The 21,270-nt window shown below is 40.4% G+C and overlaps 1 protein-coding gene and 1 long non-coding RNA gene across 4 annotated transcripts in view; one reads left to right on the forward strand and one right to left on the reverse strand.

Moving 5' to 3' along the window:
* Positions 1-21,270, reverse strand: part of POU6F2 (POU class 6 homeobox 2) — a 591,094-nt gene that overhangs the window by 183,294 nt on the left and 386,530 nt on the right. The window lies entirely within an intron of this gene.
* LOC132539851 (uncharacterized) overlaps positions 121-21,270 on the forward strand; it is a 57,366-nt gene continuing 36,216 nt past the window's right edge. The window contains exons 1-3 of one of the 3 annotated variants that reach the window (XR_009551120.1): positions 121-740; positions 10,974-11,262; positions 18,509-18,746. This is a non-coding gene — a long non-coding RNA (uncharacterized LOC132539851). Of the gene's footprint in view, positions 741-10,973; positions 11,263-18,508; positions 19,595-21,270 lie in introns of those variants that run through there. The other 2 variants (XR_009551119.1, XR_009551121.1) reach the window with 2 other exon arrangements.

Raw genomic sequence — 21,270 nt, forward strand, 5'->3', positions numbered from 1 at the left:
TAGTCTTGAAATAAAGGTCTCAACTAGCTAGACTTTCATGAATTATATTTCCTAGTTACTTTGTTTTCTCTAAAAGGAATTACTGAGGGTACTTCCAGAGGCATGGCTATGGAGTGACAGCAGAATCGCTTTGCTCTCCCCGGACAACTAGGAAAAGCCATGAAAATCACCTGAAGACTCAACAAGATATGACCACAATTCCTTCAGAAATGCATCAAGCCACAGACAAAAAGAAAGAAAGAAAGGAAGAAAGAAAGAAAGAAAGAAAGAAAGAAAGAAAGGAAGGAAGGAAGGAAGAAAGAAAGGAAGGAGACATGAAGGATGTGCTGGAAAGGGAATTCTTCTTCACTGCTGGTGGGACTGCAACTTGGTCTACTTCCTGTGGAATACAGTGTGGAGACATTCCCATTACGTAGCAGTTTTGCTCCTGCAGTTTATTCAAAAGAAGCACTGGCACCTCTCCCCAGAGATCTATGTACACTTCTGTTCACAGATGCACAGTTTGTAATCACACAACTCTGGAAATAACCCAGGTGTCCAACAACAAATGAGTGGCTAAGAAAGCTGTGTATATAGTCAATGGGATACTACTCATCTGTTAAAAATGATTAAGTAATCTTTTTTGCCTTATGTAGGATGGGACTTGAAGACACAGAATTCTAGGGAAAGAGGAGAAAGGAGCAGGTGGAGAACATGTTTGAGTCCTGACACATGACGGTGATAAAGGAACTAAGTTGGGGGTAAGACTGTTTTGCAGGCCCCTATTATGATAAGACTTGGTATTCATGTGTTAACAACTGCACCAGAAACCACTGACTCTCAAATAAAAACAAAAAAAATCACATAAGAAAATTTAAAAAATAAAATAAAGGAGTTACTGAGACTATTGATTTATTTTTAATTTTTTAAATTTATTTATTTTCCCTTTTGTTGCCCTTTTTTATTGTTGTTGTAGTTGATGTTGTTATTGATGTTACCATTGTTAGATAGGACAGAGAGAAATGGAGAGAGGAGGGGAAGACAGAGAGGGAGAGACAAAGACAAACACAAACACCTGCAGACCTGCTTCACCACCTGTGAAGAGACTCCCCTGCAGGTGGGGAGCCGGAGGCTTGAACCAGAATGCTTAAGCTGGTCCTTGTGCTTTGCACCATGTGCGCTTAACCTGCTGCGCTATGGCCCGACTCTCTATTTCTTAAGACTGATATACATAACTGCCTCTCTTTTAAAGGCTAAGAGTTTGTGTGGTTCTTTTCTAAACTGTGACTGAATTGGAGCTGTCCATGAGTAGGTGTGCGGTGTGTGTACTGACACAGGATATAGCTGCTAGCAAAATTCTGCTTCTAGGATGAGGAAAGGAAATCAGTTCAACCCCAGTAACAACACTTACCTAATCCAGTCTTTACTATCAGCTCCATTTGTATCTTTCAATGTTACAGGTACGAGAAGATTGTAAAAAGACAGAGGACACCTGATTATTAAACACCTCCCCAGAGCCCTACTCCACTAGGGAAAGATAGAAACAGTCTGGGAGTACAGATTAACCTGCCAACACCAACATCCAGCGGGGAAGCAAATTCAGAAGCCAGACCTTCCATCTTGTGCACCCCATAATGATCCTGGGTCCATGCTCCCAGATGGATAAAGAATAGAGAAGCTTCCAATGGAGGGGGTGGGATGTAGAACTCTGATGGTGGAATTATGTGGAATTGTACCCTTCTTATCCTATGGTCTTGTTGATCATTATTAAATTAATAAATAAGTGGGGAGAAAGACAGAAGACAAAAACAAGGATTATATCAGAAGGTGAAGTGTTTATATACAATATAAAGCAATGCATATATTAGAGATTGTATCTGTGTTAAACAGTTTTACCCACTCAAGTACATTGGCAACAGTAGGGGTTCCCTACAGTGATCTCCCATCCAGCAGCATGTGGGTCACATAAGAACTTGTTAGTAATGCAAATTTCCAGGCTGTGTTACTGGCCACCTGGGAGCACACTCTGGGTGGGGCTAAGGCATTTGTGTTTTAACAAACTCTGTAATTGACTCTGATACATGGTCAAGTTTGAGGACCATAGGACCAAATTACTCTTCTGGTGTAGATATCTCACAACCAGTATCTCATCACTCACTCACTGAATAGCTACTATGAGTTCTGCAGGCTCTTTCTATGCTCTGCTGGTAGTTGGTTTTCTGGTTGATGCTCAGGCTACAAAGAAAGAAAAGATGCAGGTGCCCTCCTCACTGATGAAAAACACAATTTGAACTTATTTCACTTTATTGGCTATCATTGTTTCTTTCTGTTCAAGACAACTAACACATATTGAAACTTTGTAAGTCTTGTGCTATGTTAGTCACTGTGGAGGGATGCATTGGATCGACCTACTCGAAGTGCATCCGGTGAGTACTCACTCATTGGGGAAACTGAGGATCCTTCCTAGCCGACTGAATCCACATGGATCCCAGTCACTTTCAAAGCCAGCAACAAGCAGCTCCTGACAGCTTTCAACCTGACGCTGTTGACTGGCTACAGAAGAAAGGCAAACGCTAGAAGAAGTCACTGTGGAGACTTCCATGAACCCTGCCCACCAGAACTGATAACTGCACTGGGCCCAACCAAACTTGGGGAAAGAAGCAGTATCAAGATAAGATGCCAATTTAATTCTCAATTAAGTGGTGCAAACATCAAGTACTTTCCTTCTGTTCTATGAGTGTTCAAATGATTGTTTCCTCCAAACATTTTTGGCTTTTGGAAGAAAAAAAAAACAACATAAGAACATACAGTGTGTGGAGAGTAAACAATACTCTTAGAACTCTGGTTTTTTTGTTTTGTTTTGTTTTTTGGTACTGTGTCCATCTGTTGAGATCTTTACTCCTTGATTGTGCAGGCTCTCCCCTGCTGTCTATCCCTCCTCCACACACTTCCTACCCCACTTTTAAAAAATGGGTTCTTAGGCTACCCCAGTTCAAAGCTTCTAAGAACAAAACTAGCCTTATGAATTTTGAATTTGCATAGGAGAAGAGGGTATAAAATTGAGAAGATACAAACATTTTCACAAGAGAAACAGAGGTGATTTTAGAAAACTGTAGACTGAAGAAAGTGACTATATTTTCTTGTAAAAGTTGGAACTAACGTGTTAAATATGTGATGTGTAACTTTTTTTTTAAAGTTTGTATTTATAGAATGGAAACACTGACAAGACCATAGGATAAGAAGGGTAAAATGTGTAACTTCTTACAAGGGGAAATATTGAGAGTTGAAAGCTAGAACACATTGGCCAGGAACAAATTTAAGAAAGAATATTTCATTTTTTTTTTGCCCACCTCCTCAATTTTGTTAGTTTAGTGGCTTTGGAGGACTCTACAAAAGTTACAATTATTTTCAGCCAGCAGGTTCTCTTAATGTGTCCATATGGCACGTTCAGAAAAATGTAGGCTCCTGGTGGCTTTGAGAAGTTTTGAAATCACTCAGTAAGCAAATATAGAGAATTTTTAATAGGAGCAGTGTCAGCCCAGACAGAACTCTCCGACGTGCAGTTCAAAGATCTGTCCTTGGCCCTTTCCTATTTAATATTTTAATTAACAGCTAGAATGGTACAGAGAGGGAATGGCTACCAAGGCAATGATGAAACAAACCTGACAAAAATAAAATCTAATGAAGACAGAATGAATAATCTGTGGTTATTAAATACACACACACACACACACACACACACACATACACACACACACTTCTGCAGAAGTGCTAGAGGGTGAATCCATGGGTAAGAGTAACAACACACTAAAGAATCCTAGAGGTTCTGGATAACATTGAACAACAGCATTTAGCAGAATGATGTGGCTGCCCAAAATCAATGTGGTTGATAAAAGAAAAGAGCCTGAGACAAAGGCTGTGAATTCCAACCCTCTCTCCCACCCTCACCTAGATCCTACTACAGAATACTGTACGGGAAGTCATGATTTGTAAAGGAACTGCAAAGAATATCATCACTTTCTCTCTCCTTACTATCTATCTCTTTCTTTGAAAGACATCATGGTACCAAAGCCTTTTCCAGTGAGGTATCTGGCTTGGACCTGATTTATGAGCAAAGTGAAGCAGGTGCACATTCCAGGTGAAGTGTCTTTCTGGCCCTAGATGATGATGTTGAAATAAACAATGCTGAAAGTTTTAAAAAAATGTCTCAATTTGGGAGTCGGGCGGTAGCACAGCAGGTTAAGAGCACGTGGTGCAAAGCGCAAGGACTGGCGTGAGGATCCTGGTTTGAGCCCCCGGCTCCCCACCTGCAGGGGAGTTGCTTCACAGGCGGTGAAGTATGTCTGCAGATGTCTATCTTTCTCTCCCCCTCTCTGTCTTCCCCATCTCTCTCCATTTCTCTCTGTCCTATCCAACAACAAGGACATCAAGAACAACAACAATAATAACTACAACAATAGAAAAACAACAAGGGCAACAAAAGGGAATAAATAAATAAATATTAAAAAATAAAAAAAGTCTCAATTCTAATTTATAGGAAGTCCAAGAAAATGAGTCCCCAAACTTTTTTTTTTAACTTTTCATTTGATAGGACAGAGAGAAATTGAGAGAGGGAGGAGAATATAGAGAGAAGGAGAGAAAGACAGACACATACTGACCTGCTTCACTGCTTGTGAAGCTTCCCCTACAGGAGGGGAGCAGGGACTCGAACCTGGAATCTTGAGCAGGTCCTTGTGCTTGGTACTATGTATTCCAAGGCCTGCTCCCCTACCCAAAACTACTAATACCCAAAATACATTTAGACTTGCAGATCCTCTTTTTTATATGCTATAGGACTGCAATGTAAAAATCCACCTGCTGCATTTTTCCAAAATTCAAGTGGATTACAATTTCCCTTTAAAAAATGAAGCAAAAACCACATTATAAGAAAATGACTTTCAGCACAATTGAATGGTGAGCTTTCCAGTAAGAAGGCTGTTATTCAGTGGTTCCTGCTCCCCACTTATTTGGTGAAGTCCTAACCCCTCATTCTTTAGCAAATGACTATATGCGGGAGGTAGTTTCTTTGAAAGAAGCACTGTTTGAGGTTGTTAGAATATGCACAAATCCTATACCATTAGGTCCTTATAAAAGAGGATATTTGGACAAAGTGTGGGAGAGATGAAGTGAGAACACAAGAGGAGACTGATATTGTCCAACAACAGACAGCTGGCTGAGAAAGTCGTGGTCTATATATACACAACGGAATATTTACTCAGTTACTAAAAATGGTGAATTCACCTTCTTCACCAATCTTGGATGGGGATTAAAAGAATCATGTTAAGTGAGATATGCCTGAAAATGAAGGATGAATATGGGATGATTCCACTCATAGACAAAAGTTGAAAAAGAACAGAAAGTGAAACACAAAGCAAAACTTGAACTGGGTTTGAAGTACTGCACCAAAGTCAAAGACTCTAGGGGCAGGGTAGATTTTCAGGGGGTTGGGGTAGGGACACAGACCTTTGGTGGTGAGAATGATGCTAAGCTATACTCCTATTAACTTAGAATCTTATAAATCACTATTTATTTAGTAAGATAGAGGGAAAATAGATTGAATTTTTTAAGTTATTTAAATGCCAAAATTTCAGTTCTGAGTATATATTCTTTTAGACTAAGTACTTAATGTTACAAATTTGAAAACTGATGAAATTCTAACAGTAGGCTTGAATTGTTAAAATATTTCTAAAAAAAATAACATTTTTCCTCCTAAATACTATGTTACCTACAATCTCAGATAAGGTAGATCAGAATCAGCTGGTCCGGTCAGTATCTAAGCTATAATTATTTGTAGGTAGCTTTAAGTGACTTAAATCACTGTGAAAGGTCAAGTATGGTACAATAAATCCTAACCATTGGACGACAACTTGATCTCCCAACTTCTAGCCTCTAGCACCATAAGTGAATAAATTTTCGTTATTTTAATGACTTACTTAGTCAGTGGAAGATTTTTTCCTTTTTTTTAAGTATTTCTTTATTGGGGGATTAAAGGTTTATAGTTGACAGTAAAATACAATAGTTTGTACATATATAACATTTCAACATAACAATATAGCTCCCACTAGGTCCTTCTCTGCCATCATATTCCAGGACCTGAACCCACCCCGACAGCCCAGAGTCTTTTACTTTGGTGCAGTACACCAACTCCAGTCCAACTTCTGCTTTATGCTTTCCTTTCTGATCTTGTTTTTCAACTTCTATGACTGAGATGATCCCATATTCATCCTTTTATTTCTGACTTATCTCCCTTAACATGACTCCTTCAAGCTCCATCCAGGATGGAACAAAGAAGGTGAAGTCACCATTTTTAATAGCTGAGTAGTATTCCATCGTGTATATAGACCACAACTTACTCAGCTACTCATCTGTTATTGGACACCTGGGTTGCTTCCAGGTTTTGGCTATTACAAATTATGCTGCTATGAACACAGGTGTACACAGATCTTTTTGGTATACACACACAGTGTGTTTGGTTCCTTAGGATATATCCCCAGGAGAGAAATTGCAGGGTCATAGCATAGGTCCACTTCTAGCCATCTGGGAGTTCTCCAGACTGCTCTTCACAGGGGTTCGGCCAATTGACATTCCCACCAGCAGTGCAGGAGGGTTTCTTTGTCCCCACAGTCTCTCCAGCATTTGCTGCTGTTACTTTTTCTGATGTGTGACGTTCTCAAAGGAGTGAAGTGGTATCTCACTGTTGTCTTTATTTGCATTTCTCTGATAATCAACGACTTGGAGCATTTTTTTTTTTTCATATGTTCAGGAAGATCTTTTTGTAAAGGACACACTTCTCTGTACTTAGGTTTGAGGTTTTCACTCATGACTGGTAGTGATAAGTTTTGGAAAATGTACCATATTATGCATCCCCCCCTCCCCTTTAGCTTGCCTTGGGAGGGAAAGAAGTGCGTTGGCTGGGAGATCACTCTGGGAAGGTTGAAAATATAGGGAGGATGCTGTGAAGGGTTTTTGCATGAGGCCCTGAAGGAGAAAAGAACGGTGGCTGATTAGGAACTAAAAAGCAGGACCTGAAGGAAAGTGCCTTGGCAAGCACAGCTGTGCTAAGTGAATCAGGTTCTGGTTCACCACTTACTCCCTGGCTGAGAATTCCCCCACTACTTTTCTGTCTCAGGGAACCTCACATCAGTAAAGTCCACTTAGAAGTCGAAAAAGGACTCATGTGCCAAAGCAGCCCAGGTGTCAGGGAAGAGGATAATTTTTGGTTTTAATATATTTAGGTTTTAAGCAAATATTGCTTTGACCTGGTATCTCTATCAGTTTTTAGATTTACGACTTCAATTATAAATGAAACTTATACCACCTTTGAAACTATTCCAGTCCCTTATTACCTATTTATTAGTAGCTTTTTTTTTTTTTTTTTGCAGGACAAGGTTTCTTTCACAGTTTGATGTGAAATGAACACACTTCTGTTTGTATTTTATTTTTTAGTGTCTGTCAGATGTATCAATGTTGAGGGTATCACTCAGGGAATGTGCCTTGTTAATTATTTGGGAATCCTTCCTAAGTGCACTTTAACAGATTAAAAAATATATATTTTCATTTTTTTATTAAATAGAGACAGAGAGGTCGATAGGGAAGGGGTGACAGAGAAGGAAAGAGGGAGAGAGAGAGACACCTGCAGACCTGATTCACCACTCGTGAAGCTTTTCCTCTGCAGGTAGGGACCAGGGGCTTGAACCTGGATCCTTGCTCAGTATAATGTGTGCACTTAACCAGGTGTGCCACTGCCTGGCTTCCCTTAATAGATCTGTAGGGGATAAAAAATACATATGGGAAGATCCTATGGTTAGTATATAGGATAATTTATTTATTAGAAAATGAAAATGATATGTGAAGTAAGAAATGAAAAACAGAATTGCAAGTGTCTGACAGGTGAGATATCAAAAACAGGTGAGGGGTATTTTAATTTGCTTATCTGAATCGCAGCCTACCATATCAGTAACATTTCAAAAAGGAGCTGCTCAGTGTTGTAGTTGTTTTTTAGCAATATCTGGCATGATAAATAATTTTACTCTGAAAGGCATCAAGAGGGACAAACGTATGTCGTAAATAATCAAACCAAATCTGGTTATGATCATATAAAAATAGGGACTTCTAGTTTGCTTATATCCTGGTTCTAGGAAACTCAGATAATAATCTTAACCCAATTTTTATGATGAGAATCAAGGCAACATTTTAAAAGATAGATCTGTTTTTGACAGAAACTTGGTTTACAGAAGTATAAATTCATTCGGAATACAATTCCACAGCTCTTCAAAGTATGTTACAACACCAGACCTGCCACTAAAATAGCTATATGCCCACACCAATGCCTGCTGGACTCTTCACCCTACCAGTCATACTCCCCTGCACACGCTCAACTAGCTTTGCAATCCTTTCCCAAAAGCTGTCTTCATTCGACTGCTTATTTTCTTCTTGCTTTATTTCTTTATTTATCCCTTATGAGTGAGATCATTCAATATTTTACTTTTATATATGTACAGCTTTTCTTGGATGGCTAGCTGAGTGGTAGCAAATTCCTTTAGCTATTATTTGTCTGGAAAGCTCTTCATGACCTCATTACTTCTTCAAATTTGAGTGGTATAATCTATCCTTCTTGAGGAGAGGTCTTTTCCACTAATTTTTTTGAATACAGCCTGTTAGTTTTTTCTGGTCTTCAGAGTTTCTGTTGGGAAATCATCTGGGAGTATTATAAGGGCTCATTTCTAGGTGACACTTTGCTTTCCCTCTTGCTCCTTTTAAAATCATCTCTGTATTTCAATCATCATGTGACTGTGTGGGCTTAGGTTTGTATCTGTTTTGTTTGGTAGTATTAGAGCTTCTTGGATCTGTATATCTTCTTTTATTTTCAGTTTGGAGGAAATCTTTACCTGTTAAAAGTGGTGAAGTCAAATGTTTTGCCTCATTTTGGACGGAACTTGAAGGAATCATGTTAATTGAGTTAAGCTAAAAAGAGAAGGGCTAATACTGGATGATCTCATTTTTATGTGGAACTTAAAAACAAACAAACAGAAAGAGGGGGTCGGGCAGTGGCGCAGTGGATTAAGCGCATGTGGCGCAAATCGCAGGGACTGGTGTAAGGATCCCGGTTGGAGCCCCCGGCTCCCCACCTACAGGGGAGTCGCTTCACAAGCGGTGAAGCAGGTCTGCAGGTGTCTATCTTTCTCTCCCCGTCTGTCTCCTCCTCTCTACATTTCTCTGTGTCCTATCCAACAACAAACGACATCAACGATGGCAATAATAATAACCACAACGAGGCTACAACAACAAGGACAGCAAAAGGGGAAAAAAATGGCCTCCAGGAGCGGTGGATTCATGGTGCAGGCACTGAACCCAGCAATAACCCTGGAGGAAAAAAAAAAAAAAACAGAAAGAGAATCTACAAAGTGGAACTTGGATTCAGTGTGAAGTATTGCTTCAAAAGAAAAAAGACTTTGGGGAAGAAAAAGGATGGAGGCATTAGAGAGGGCAGTGGGGCCCTGGTGCACGGTGTAAATGGACCTAAGCTGGGAGGGAGAGTGTTTTGCTGACACCTATCACAGGGAGTTGAGAAATTATACTTATGTGTCAACAACTGTACTATAGACCATTAAGCCCTCAACAAAATAAGTTTTAAAAAGAAAACGTGTGTATGTGAATGTGTGTATTTGCAAAAGCCTCTACTATAATAATTATATACAACTATTCAATAATAAAATTTAAACAAGATTTTGACTGGATACTTTAATCATTATTTTTTCTTAATTTCTCTGTAATTTGAGTCATTTATTTCCCAGGCATAAACAAACTTAGGTTATCCAACTTATTTTAGAGTAAAAAAAAAAATTCCTGAGGTTTTATATATTGTTGTGTTATCTTAGGATTTTGGAACATGTGAGTGCTAAAGACTCTTATGTCTTTATTTATTAATTTTATTATTTATAAAAGTTCTTATAATTAATGAACAGCAAATAACTTCACACTCTCTGCTCTGATCCAACTTTCTAGTTCTGTTCTCAACTCTGACACCATCTTCCCAGACAATACTTTTAGCTCACCTGTATGTTAGTTAGTGGGCTCAAGAAAAAATTACTAAGTCCATGTGCCCCTTGGAACATTGTTGTATGCTTTACATTGGGTTGTTCTAGATCTCCCCTGCCAAGAGAATTGGATCAGTCCTGCTAATTTCATGGGCCCACTTGGCCCCGCCCCTAGGAACCCCACCAGAGTTCCAGGGTTCCAGAGTTCAAGAGTTCGGGAGTCGGAGAGTTGGAGAGGGTTCCTGAGTACAGAGTAAGAGAGAGTGCTTGCACCGCAGCGGGAAAGAGGCAGCAGAGTTCTGTTTGGTGATTAGTTTGGTTTAGTTTATGAATCGTTGTTCCTGAATAAAGAAATACAGCTTCCCTGCCCAGCCGTATGTCTCTGGTCGTCTCTGTTACCCGCCCGTGAAGCAAGCCCGGCCAGCTGGAGCCTCCGAATTTTAACAACAGAACATACTACACTTTTTAGCTTCTTCCTTATGCTGGCCCTTGCACTTTGCACCATGTGCCCTTATCTGCTGCGCTACCGCCCAGCTCCCTAGCTTCTTCCAACATGAAGATCCTTAGTTCCATCTGCTGTATTTTTATCTTTAGGTTACTATTTATTTATTTATTTATTTATTTTCCCTTTTGTTGCCCTTTTTTTTTTTCATTGTTGTTGTCACCGTTGTTAGATAGGACAGAGAGAAATGGAAAGAAGAGGGGAAGACAGAGAGAGGGAGAGAAAGACACCTGCAGACCTGCTTCACCGCCTGTGAAGTGACTCCCCTGCAGTGGGGAGCTGGGGGTGCAAACCAGGATCCTTATGCCAGTTCTTGCGCTTTGCGCCACGTGCGCTTAACCAGCTGTGCTACCACCTAACTCTCTAGGTTACTATTTATTAAACAATTTGTCCTGCTTTATATCATCACTTTTCAGCCACCAAGTTGCAGATGCTACCATGAGGCTATCTTGACTTCCCTGGGCATACAACCTCACCAGTGAGTCCGGGAACCTCACCTCCCCAGAACCCTACCCCACTAGAGAAAGACAGAAACAGGCTGGGAGTATGAATCTACCTGCTAATGACCAGGCTCAGCACAGAAACAATTATAGAAGCCAGACCTTCTACCTTCTGCACCCCATAATGATCCTGAGTCCATACACCCAGAAGGATAAAGAATAGGGAAACTTCCAATGGATGGAATGAGATACAGAAACTCTGGTGGTGAGAATTATATGGAATTTTACCCCTCTTATCTTACAATCTTGTTAATCATTATTAAATCACCAATAAAAAATGTGATATTGGCAGAAAAAATCCATAGAAATTTCATAGGGAATTTATATGGTAATACTATATTCCAGTCTGACATTAATGAATAGAAAATTACAAGTCAAATATTCTAAAGTTTCAGCTTATCTATATGTATGATAAAACTTTGGTCTCATTAAGCTAAAATAGAAGATTTATATATTAATTTATCTTAAGGTTTGAAGGATTGGTGACAGCGCTGATCACCCCTAGTTAATTTCCACTGAAATGTGAAAGGTTAACAGAGAAATGTAAGTCTCTGGAGTCAGGGAGCCGGATATTCTTTATATCATCAGCTGAAGTCTAATAATAAGTAGTACATAGATGTTGGCATGAAATTTAACTTGGGGTAATAATCCCAAGTTGTGTTTGAAAGTTTATTGCTTAATAATAGATAGGAAGATTTTTAAGGAATAGATTTTAGGACATTTGACATAAAGATTGTGGATATCATTTTAAGTAATATGCTCTTCCCGACACTTATCAAGATACAACAATTAATCTGGCTCTGGACTATTTTAATGATTCTTAAAATTGCTTTACTGAAGGAAACTGATTTGTAAGACTTGTTTAATGTGTACAGTTGCTTATCTTCTCACTACAGGAGTTAGCATCCTACCTCCTCCACCAAATTGTCATATTCCTCCATCATGAAGTACTGAGTGTTCAACTCATTTCAACATCTCCATTACTGTCCGTGGGTATTGTGTGATAGACCACAGATGATTTAGATTTCACCCAGTCAAAATATGTTTCTTTATTTCATAGTTCCCACTTACAATTGAGATGATTTGGTATTTAGTTTAGGATTATTATCAAGATACAGGACTGGGGGGCGGGCGGTAGCACAGCAGGTTAAGTGCACATGGCAAGAAGTGCAAAGACCAGCTCAAGAATCCTGGTTCAAACTCCCAGCTCCACACCTGCAGGGGGCTCACTTCACAGGTGGTGAAGCAGGTCTTCAGGTGTCTATCTTCTCTCCCCCTCTCTGTCTTCCCCTTCTCTCTCCATTTCTTTCTGTTCTATCCAACAAACAGTAATGACAACAATAACAACAACAACAACAAGGGCAACAAAGTGGGGAAAATGGCCTCCAGGAGCCGTGGATTCATAGTGCAGGCACCAAGCCCCAGAGATAACCCTGGAGGCAAAATACACACACACACACACACACACACACACACACACACACACACACACCACACATATACACACACACACATATACATACAGGACTGTTTGATCTCCATATTAGGCTTGTACTGCCACTTTTCTTCCTGTATCCAACTTTTTCTTGTCATTCCACATTAGTTACAGGAAAACTAGTAGGAATGATTTTCATGTGTTGTTTAAAGAACTCAATCATACATACAGTTCTGGTTTTTAATACAGGAATCTGGTGACTGTGCAAAAGAAAATTCAGACTAAATATATATTTTTGGGGTAGGGTGGGGGATCTCTTTAAGTAATCTTTTCTTTTCTTTAAGTAATATTACAAAGGACTACAAGTATCTAAGTGTATTGCCTGAGTACACAATAATCAGTATAATGAGGCACATGTCAGACGTATTCACAGTCCTTTCTCAGAATTAACGCAGTGCTATTTGAGCCTCTGAATCAATCAGAGGACTGTAGGTTCTCTCTGAAGCCAGTCCTGATTCCACTGAAGAGCTGATGCAAGCCCCAGGCCTGTTTTTTTTTTTTTTTTTGACAATTTCTGACATTCTGGGCTCAGTCTAGCAGGAATCCTACCAAAGTTATTTCCAGGTGTCAAATACTGAATATAACCTCCAGTGGGAGAAGTGAAGTGACACCACTGTCACATGCTGATCAGGTTGGATAAATATCAATCATCTCTCTATAGCAGACTGTAGCGCCTATAGTCTCTTGACAATCTGGTTTAGCCAAGATCAGCCAGTGACGTTCCTGGACTTTGTAATGATCGGGATGTTTGGTGGATTCCAATGGTATAACACCTAGTCAAACAATTAACACTTTGAGTGTATAAAATTCAAGAGTAAGATTTATTTTATTTCAGATTTGTCATGATTTTTGTTTTTATTTTTTTATTGATTTAACTGTGACCTGTGCTTATAGAGTGGACATTTGTTCTTTTATTCAAATTGACATAAGCTTTAATCTGGAGTTAGGCAGACTTGTAACACTATTTCATAGGACTTGGGTAAATACAGAGAATAGCAGAGGTGAGCTGTTTTATTTTTCTCACTTGAGATAGCACTTTTTATCCCCCTCCAATGAATTGTAAAACACTATTAGTAGGAATATATATATATATATATATATATATATATATATACACACACACACACACATATATATATATAGTATCTTGTTAATAATTTGGCCAGATAAACCTACTTTTAAATTTCTGAGTGGCAAATAATATTGAGTTAGAGTAAAAACTGAGACATTTATCTCCATCATGGTGGTGGATTTCTGAGAAGACATATGATTCTTTTATAGAAAAATGAACTTATTAATCATCATTATCACAATTAAAATGACAAGGTTACATGACAGCCTGGATAAGAGTGAATGTTGCTATACTACATGAAATAAGTCAGAAGGAGATAAATAAATGTCCAGTGATTCGACTCACATGTAGGATACTCAGAAACACAGAAAGAGAGCAGATCAAACCACAACAAATCCCTGGATTCTGCCTACAGGACTAAGGTAACCAAGGGGTGGGGGGAGTCTCAGAGAGTGGAAGGGCTACAGTAAGCGTGAGACACACAGAGAGACACCAGTGAACGCCTCTGTTCATATGTGGAACCTGAGGTTGAGCCTACAGCCTCACACATGTAAATCATGTGCTCTGTTTCCCGAGCCAGCTCCCTGGTCGCAAACTACTCTTTTTGATGTGGTAGCTGAGACCAAACCCAAGGTCTTGAGTATGTGTATTACCGCCAAGTCACACACATGACCCGACTTTGTTCCATTTTTAGAGTGAGTGAGTGGATGAGTAAGAGTGGGAGAAAGAGAAAGAAGGTAAAACATTACTTTGTGGTTCACCATTTGTGAGTTTTTGTTTGTTTGTTTGTTTTCCTTTTTCCTTTTTTCCAGACCACTGATCAGCTCTGGTTTATAATGGTGTGGGGGATTGAACCTGGGACTTTAGAGCCTCGGGCATGAAATTCTCTTTGCATAACCATTATGCTATCTACCCTCACCTACCGGTTCACTGTTTGTGAAATTCTTCCTGTTGTTACTGTTACAGAACCTAGAGCCTCACACAGAAGAGGCAGGTGCTCTCCTCTCCCTCTGAGCCGTCTGCCTGTCTGTGTCTTCAATTAAATAGCAGAGACGATTGAACTTTTCCCTTCCTCCTTTTCATTTGCCCACTCTTTTGCTCCATTCTTTCATTTGCCCACTCTTTTGCTCCATTCTTGGTTATCCCACCTTGTCCATCACCACTAAGTCTCCTCTGATTTCGTGTATCATGATGAATCTATGACAAGGATACAATTCACGTCTGTAGGCCGAGAGGCAGTACGCCTGGTAGTACACGTACCTTTACCATGCCAGCAGTCCGGGGACCCCATGAGAGCGCCAGAAACAGAGCTCCATGACTTGTGGAGGGATGCTGTGGTACCTATCCTCTATTAAAAAATAAATGTTTGGGGAGTTGGGCGGTAGGTAGTGCAGCGAGTTAAAGGCAGGCGGTGAAAAGCTCAAGAACCGGGCGTAAGGATCCCGGTTTGCGCCACCGGCTCCCCACCTGCAGGGGAGTCGCTTCACAGGCGGTGAAGCAGGTCTGCAGGTGTCTGTCTTTCTCTCCCCCTCTCTGTCTTCCCCTCCTCTCTCCATTTCTCTCTGTCCTATCCAACTACAACGACATCAGTAACAACAACAATAATTACTACAACAATAAAACAACAAGGGCAACAAAAGGGAGTAAATATTTTTTTTAAATAAATGTTTGTTTATTAAGCAACTATTTTACTTGGGATAGATACAGACAGAGATTGAGAGGGAATGGGGCCATAGGGAGAGAGACACCTACAGCATGGTTCATTGCTTGTGAAGATTCTTTGCTGCAGGTGAGGACCAGTGCCTTGAACCTGGGTCCTTGCACACTGTAGAACACCCAACCAGATGCCTACCACCTGGCCCCTCTCCTCTCATTTCCCCCCCCCCCCCGGCTCTCCCTTCCTCCTTTCTCTTTCTCTCTAAAGAATAAAAAAAAAAAAAGTCCCAAAGAGATCCATAAGTGATGGTATTGTGAATGTGCAAATCAGCAGTGCTACATAAAAAATAAACAAACATAGAGTTGGGAGGTGTTGTACCTGGCTAAGTGCACACATTACAGTGCCCAAGGACCCACTCTCCACCTGCAGGCGGAAAGCTTTACAAGTGATAAAGCATGGCTGCAGGTGTCTATCTGTCTGTCTGTCCTTCTCCGTCCCCTTCCCTTGAAATTGCTCTCTAAAAAAGTAATAAAAAATAAATACCTCTTTTAAAGCAAAACAATCCATGACCACTTCGTAGACTTACGAAAAAAGAGATATCACTATTCCCTAAATGGAAGAGACACTATATATAAAAAGAGAGAGAGAGAGAGAAAATGCAACAAGTTTCTTATTTACTGCTGAGAATTTTAACCTGTTAAGATGTTACTGATTCTGATGCCACTGTTAGGATTTTACAGGAGCTTTCGCCCAAGAACTTGGCTGATCCAGCATCTCCCTTGTCATCACAATTCATAACTAGCCCAGAGATCAGGCCCACTAGCCTTGTGAGGAAACACGCCCATTCATCTCCAAAATATCGTGGTTATGTGTAGATAAGAAAGGAAGGCCAAGGAAGAGCCGGTCAACATAAAGGAGCGAAGAAAGGAGAACAAATTCAATAGGAGTAGCGACGGGCCCCCAGTGGCCTTATTATATGAACAGACTGCGGAGAACTCCATCTTTCTACTGCAGGGCTTCATAAATTCTGTCATTTTGTTAGGACTTTCAGAAACGCTGACCTCACTTGCTCCATTAATGAGTTCGCCCTATTTTGAGAGGGGAGAGGCTTTACGAACATGCCACGCAAAAGTGCCTCAGAAACAGCTTGTTAAAGCCTTCCTTGTGATTGTGAGAGTAGCTACTCTATGCTAAAGGGAGGGGAGGCAGTGCCTGGGATGCCGAATGGGCCAGTGATGTGCCTGGTACAGTCACAGCCCTCAAAGGTGTGCAGAGGAGCTAGAACCACAATGCAATCTCACCAAAAGTTGTAGACTGGTGGCATTTCTATTATTAGTGTTGATTTATTTATTTATTTATTTATTTATTTATTTATTTTGCCTCCAGGGTTATTGCTGGGGCTCGATGCCTACACTACAAATCCACTGCTCCTGGAGGCCATACCACCCCCATTTTTGTTGCCCTTGTTGTTATTGCTATTGTTGTTGTTGTTGGATAGGACAGAGGGAAATCTAGAGAGGAGGAGAAGACAGGGAGAGAAAGACAGACACCTGAAGACCTGCTTCACCACCTGCGAAGCAACCCCTCCCCTGCAAGTGGGGAGCCGGGTCTTGAACCAGGATTCTTGTGGCGGTCCTTGTGCTTTGAGCCATGAGCACTTAACCCACTGTGTTGCCGCCTGGCCCTAACTGGTGGCATTTCATGTAATAACCTGTGTCCTTTCTTTTCTTTTTCTTTTTTCTAATCTTCTTATTTATTCATCTATTTATTATTGGGTACAGACAGAGGGAAATTGAGAAGGCTGGAGGAGAGAAAGAGACAACTGCAGCCCTGCTTCACCACTCATGAAGCTTTCCTCCTGCAAGTGAGGACCAGGGACTTGAACCTTGGTCTTTGCTTAGTATAATGTGTGCACTTAACCAGGTGTGCCATTGCCTGGCCCCCACCCATCCTGTGTCCTTTTTTATTGGCGTGAATGATTTCTTTCTTCAGTAAGACAGAGGCAGCCAGAGTGTGCAAGTCAGCTTCAGAAGTGCACTGCCCCGAAGAGCGAAGAGCGAAGAGTGAAGAGTGGGTCTGTGGACCACCCACCTTTTGTTTTCTGTGAGAGAAGCTTCAAGGCTCCACCCAGTTCCTTACTGGGCAATCCAAAGTTCTCTTACTTCAGGTTGGATGAGGACATCAGCTCAGCATTCTCAAAGACTCAGGATGGATTAAATGCTCACAGATTGCATTCCTCTTTGATGATACTATTTGCAGTAATCTCCAGCACAGTCATGAAAAAAAAGAACCTCATTGTCTATAAAGTCAAGAAGTCCCCATGGCCAGATTTCTGCATTGGGCCAGCTCTACAAACTCTCTCTCACTCATGAGCTTGCATTTTAGTGTCTGGAGACAACCTGCATCAAATTATCTGTCAAAACAAAGCACCTTGAATGCCAAGGAGGGTTTTATCTCTCATTCTTATGAAGGGGGCTCCTCTCAGTGAGGTGCTTTTCACCTCACTGAGATTTATGCCCCCTCAGTGGACACTGAGGGGACCACGCACAAACTGCACAGTGCTTGTTTTGGTGCCGTTAACACAGAATGAAAACAGCTCAGTGGCCTGGACCCAATGCCCTTTCTTTCCTATAATGATGGTACTGAAGCTCTGCACAGCACACACCACAGTCAGAGCCTGTAGATAGGGAATGGATTCATCAAAATTCATTTTTTTTTTTTTTTTTTTAGTCTAGGAGGAGGGAAGAGGTAAAGGTGAGGGGAATGGAAGGCGTGCTGAGACCTCACCCCCACTCTTGCAGGGCTCTTATCTAAGCCAGGTGTACGGGGTCATCTCTTATTTCCAGTTGCTATTTTGGCCGGTCACATAAAAAAAAAAATCCCTGACAATTCTGAATTGCATGTATAAACCATTTTATGGCTGTTGGTCTTGTTGCTTTCTCCTCTCTGTTTTTTTTTCTCCCTCTCTCTCCTCTGATACCCCATATTTCCTCCTCTCTGCTATATACAGCATAAACATTTATCTTCTTGGACCATGCATTCAAAAATAAAAGAAAAAGAAAAAAAAAAAGGTAAAGGGAATAGTAAAAATCCAGAGTCAAATGTGAGCGGCAGGGCTATAATTCTTTATGAAGTAGCAGGTAAGATTGATTGTCAAGGGTCAAAAGGCTAGGTCAAACTCCTCTCATTCGTCAGCTGAATGTCATTTTTGTTTTCCCTGTCACCAGATAGCTTTTAAAAAAATTGCAATTCCTTCCTCATTATCTGGGACTTGGCTCCTTTCCTGCCATCCAGTATTAATGAAACTGAGCTTCAAGCCTGGCCCTCATCTTCCGAGCTTCTCCATGTGCTGCCTTCATCTCATAACCACTACAGAGAAAGCACCATTTCAAAGGCCATTTTCTCCCACAAGCCACATCGGGAGATTGTCACCAGGGTGAAAATGATTTGAAAACCACACACGAGGTATGAACATGTGGATGAACAATCAATGTCATTAAATTATAGCACATCTAAAGCTTGGGATCTGATGTGATTACAAGGGTGGCAATAACTTAGCATCTCATAAAGAGAAGAAAATGAGTTATAATATCTGAAAGCCATCTAAATATATATACATACATATTCCCCTTATAATGACAGCTGGCTACAAGGACATAAGGCAGAACCTAAAATAACACACTGATTTTCTGGGAGTCTAACACACTGATTTTTCTGGGAGTCTAATATGCCATCCACAACTAACTCTATCAAGTATTTTCACCTCCAAACACTCATTTTGTTAGCTCATGTTTAATTTTCTTAAGATGAAAGAGAATCATGATTCATCAGAAATTAATTCATGTATTTTGAAACAGAGGTCCTCCAAATGTTATGCTATCAGTTAATGGAGGAAACTCATGAAAGACAAATTCATGTACACAGCTAGATAGCAACTTAAAGTTGAAGCCCTAAGCATAAGTTCCTCATTTTGTAGTCTTATGCTCATCTGCTTCCCATCATATTTGCCTTTAAATATTGTTAGTCCATGCACCTGGGCCAAAGTGGATCAATTAATCCAGACTAGAGTTTTCTTTATAGTTGTGACATTATTTAGACCAATGAATCTTCTCTATAAACATCTGTGGTTTTGATTAACTTCTTCTTGTTTGCTTGAAACTGTATGGTGTTACTAAAGTCTTACATGGACCAGAGAATTTCATTTTGTTTCCATTTTAACTGTATTTTATGTGGGCCTAATGGTTTAAGTAGTCTTCCACACATAGGCACAAGCTCTCATTTTCTCTTGACTGATAGTCAGGAGATACAGCAGGATCCCAGTGTCCCTTTGCCTGCTCCTTTCCCTCCTTCTCAGAGTCCTTTGCTTTGATATAATATGCTACACCCAGGCCAACTTTCACCTTAGAATCATAGCTATTGCAATCCCTACAGAGATAAAACTAATAACCCAAAATGTGGGACACATTAACAACCTCAAAATCCACGAATAGAAGGGTATATGACATAAACTTCAAAAAAAAAAAATCTTAAACGCATATTTCTATGGGACTCTTTTTTTTATAACTTTAACTGATGCTTTGCGTTATGAGCTCTAATAAAAAAGAAATCACTTTCCAGTTTTGCTGCTATGGCATAATTATTCTTTTTTACTATTGAGGTGAAGTTGATTTACAAAACTGCAAGTACGTTAGGGGTAAAATTGGACACCTCTACCTATGATGTGCTATGACATCACATCTGCCACCAAGGTGCCTTATGCCTCTTAGAAAGTGGATAAGATTCTCTCAAGTGCAAGTTTTCCTGGGACTACTGGGTGATCGGTACAAAGGCTCAGGTTTATGCTGTTAAGCTAACATGTCTGAGCAGCAGCATTACTCATATTGCTGACAGATCACATGGAGAACTGTCAGATTATTCACTCTGTAGATGATACACTAACGCCAATGATGACTGTCCCAAAGTAGAAATAATAATGAGAATGTTACATCTTTAACTACAAATGACCTAGATTAAATCTTCTGAGGCCAATTTATTTGTTTCAACAGACTATCCAAAGCAAGACAGTTGCCTTTCGAACCAGGAATTGTGATTATTGGAGAACACTGACTGCACACACACCCCCTCCCCCGCCATTAAAAGACCTTTTTACTTTACTGTTGCTTAACAGTCCGCGTTCACACTAGAATGGCAAACAGCCAGAAAGAAGATCACTGATCAGTGTATCAGCGAAAGATGATAGCTAATATTTTCTATAATTGAATAAAAATTACTAAAATACCTTGATGGTTTTCAGCATGGGCATTGGAGGAAACGATGCAAAGTGCTGCTTTAGGCTTTCAAAAGAAAGCTGTAATGTAAAACCAGGAGAACTCCACTTAGCAGGGCATATGGAGAAAAGACTGCAGTTGACTATAGGCTCACAATTTCACATGGCTAGTCTGCAGCCTAGTTTCCATTGCTTAGACAGAGCAGCTTTGGGCAAGTGTTACCAATATAGGCAGATGCCAGGTGGGAACATGGGTAGCTAAACGGAACTGTTTATGTGTCCAGTGGAGGCCATCAGAGGGGAAGGTCCATGTGGAATGAGCTTTAGCGTGGCAACCAGGAGCAGGAAAAGAAAGCATGGAGCTGTGTTAGCTTAATTCTAGAACCCCTTTGTTTAGCTAGTGGTAATTCTAGAATTCTAGCTTAACTCTAGAACCCCTCTGTTTAGCTAGTGGTAATTCTAGAATTCTAGCTTAACTCTAGAACCCCTCTGTTTAGCTAGTGGTAATTCTAGAATTCTAGCTTAACTCTAGAACCCCTCTGTTTAGCTAGTGTTGCTGTAGTTGAGACCAAGATCAGAAACAATGTCTGGAAGCAGAAGGAAAATAAGGTTTTGAACTGAAAATAAAAAGAAAGACTCAATAGTCTGATCGTAAAGATGAAATGTGCTCCATGGGGAAGCACAACCCCCAAAGTGCTGGGGCTGTGCAGGCAAAGATGGCGA

The sequence above is a fragment of the Erinaceus europaeus genome, chromosome 8, assembly GCF_950295315.1.
Source record: "Erinaceus europaeus chromosome 8, mEriEur2.1, whole genome shotgun sequence".
Classification (NCBI taxonomy): Eukaryota; Metazoa; Chordata; class Mammalia; order Eulipotyphla; family Erinaceidae; genus Erinaceus; species Erinaceus europaeus.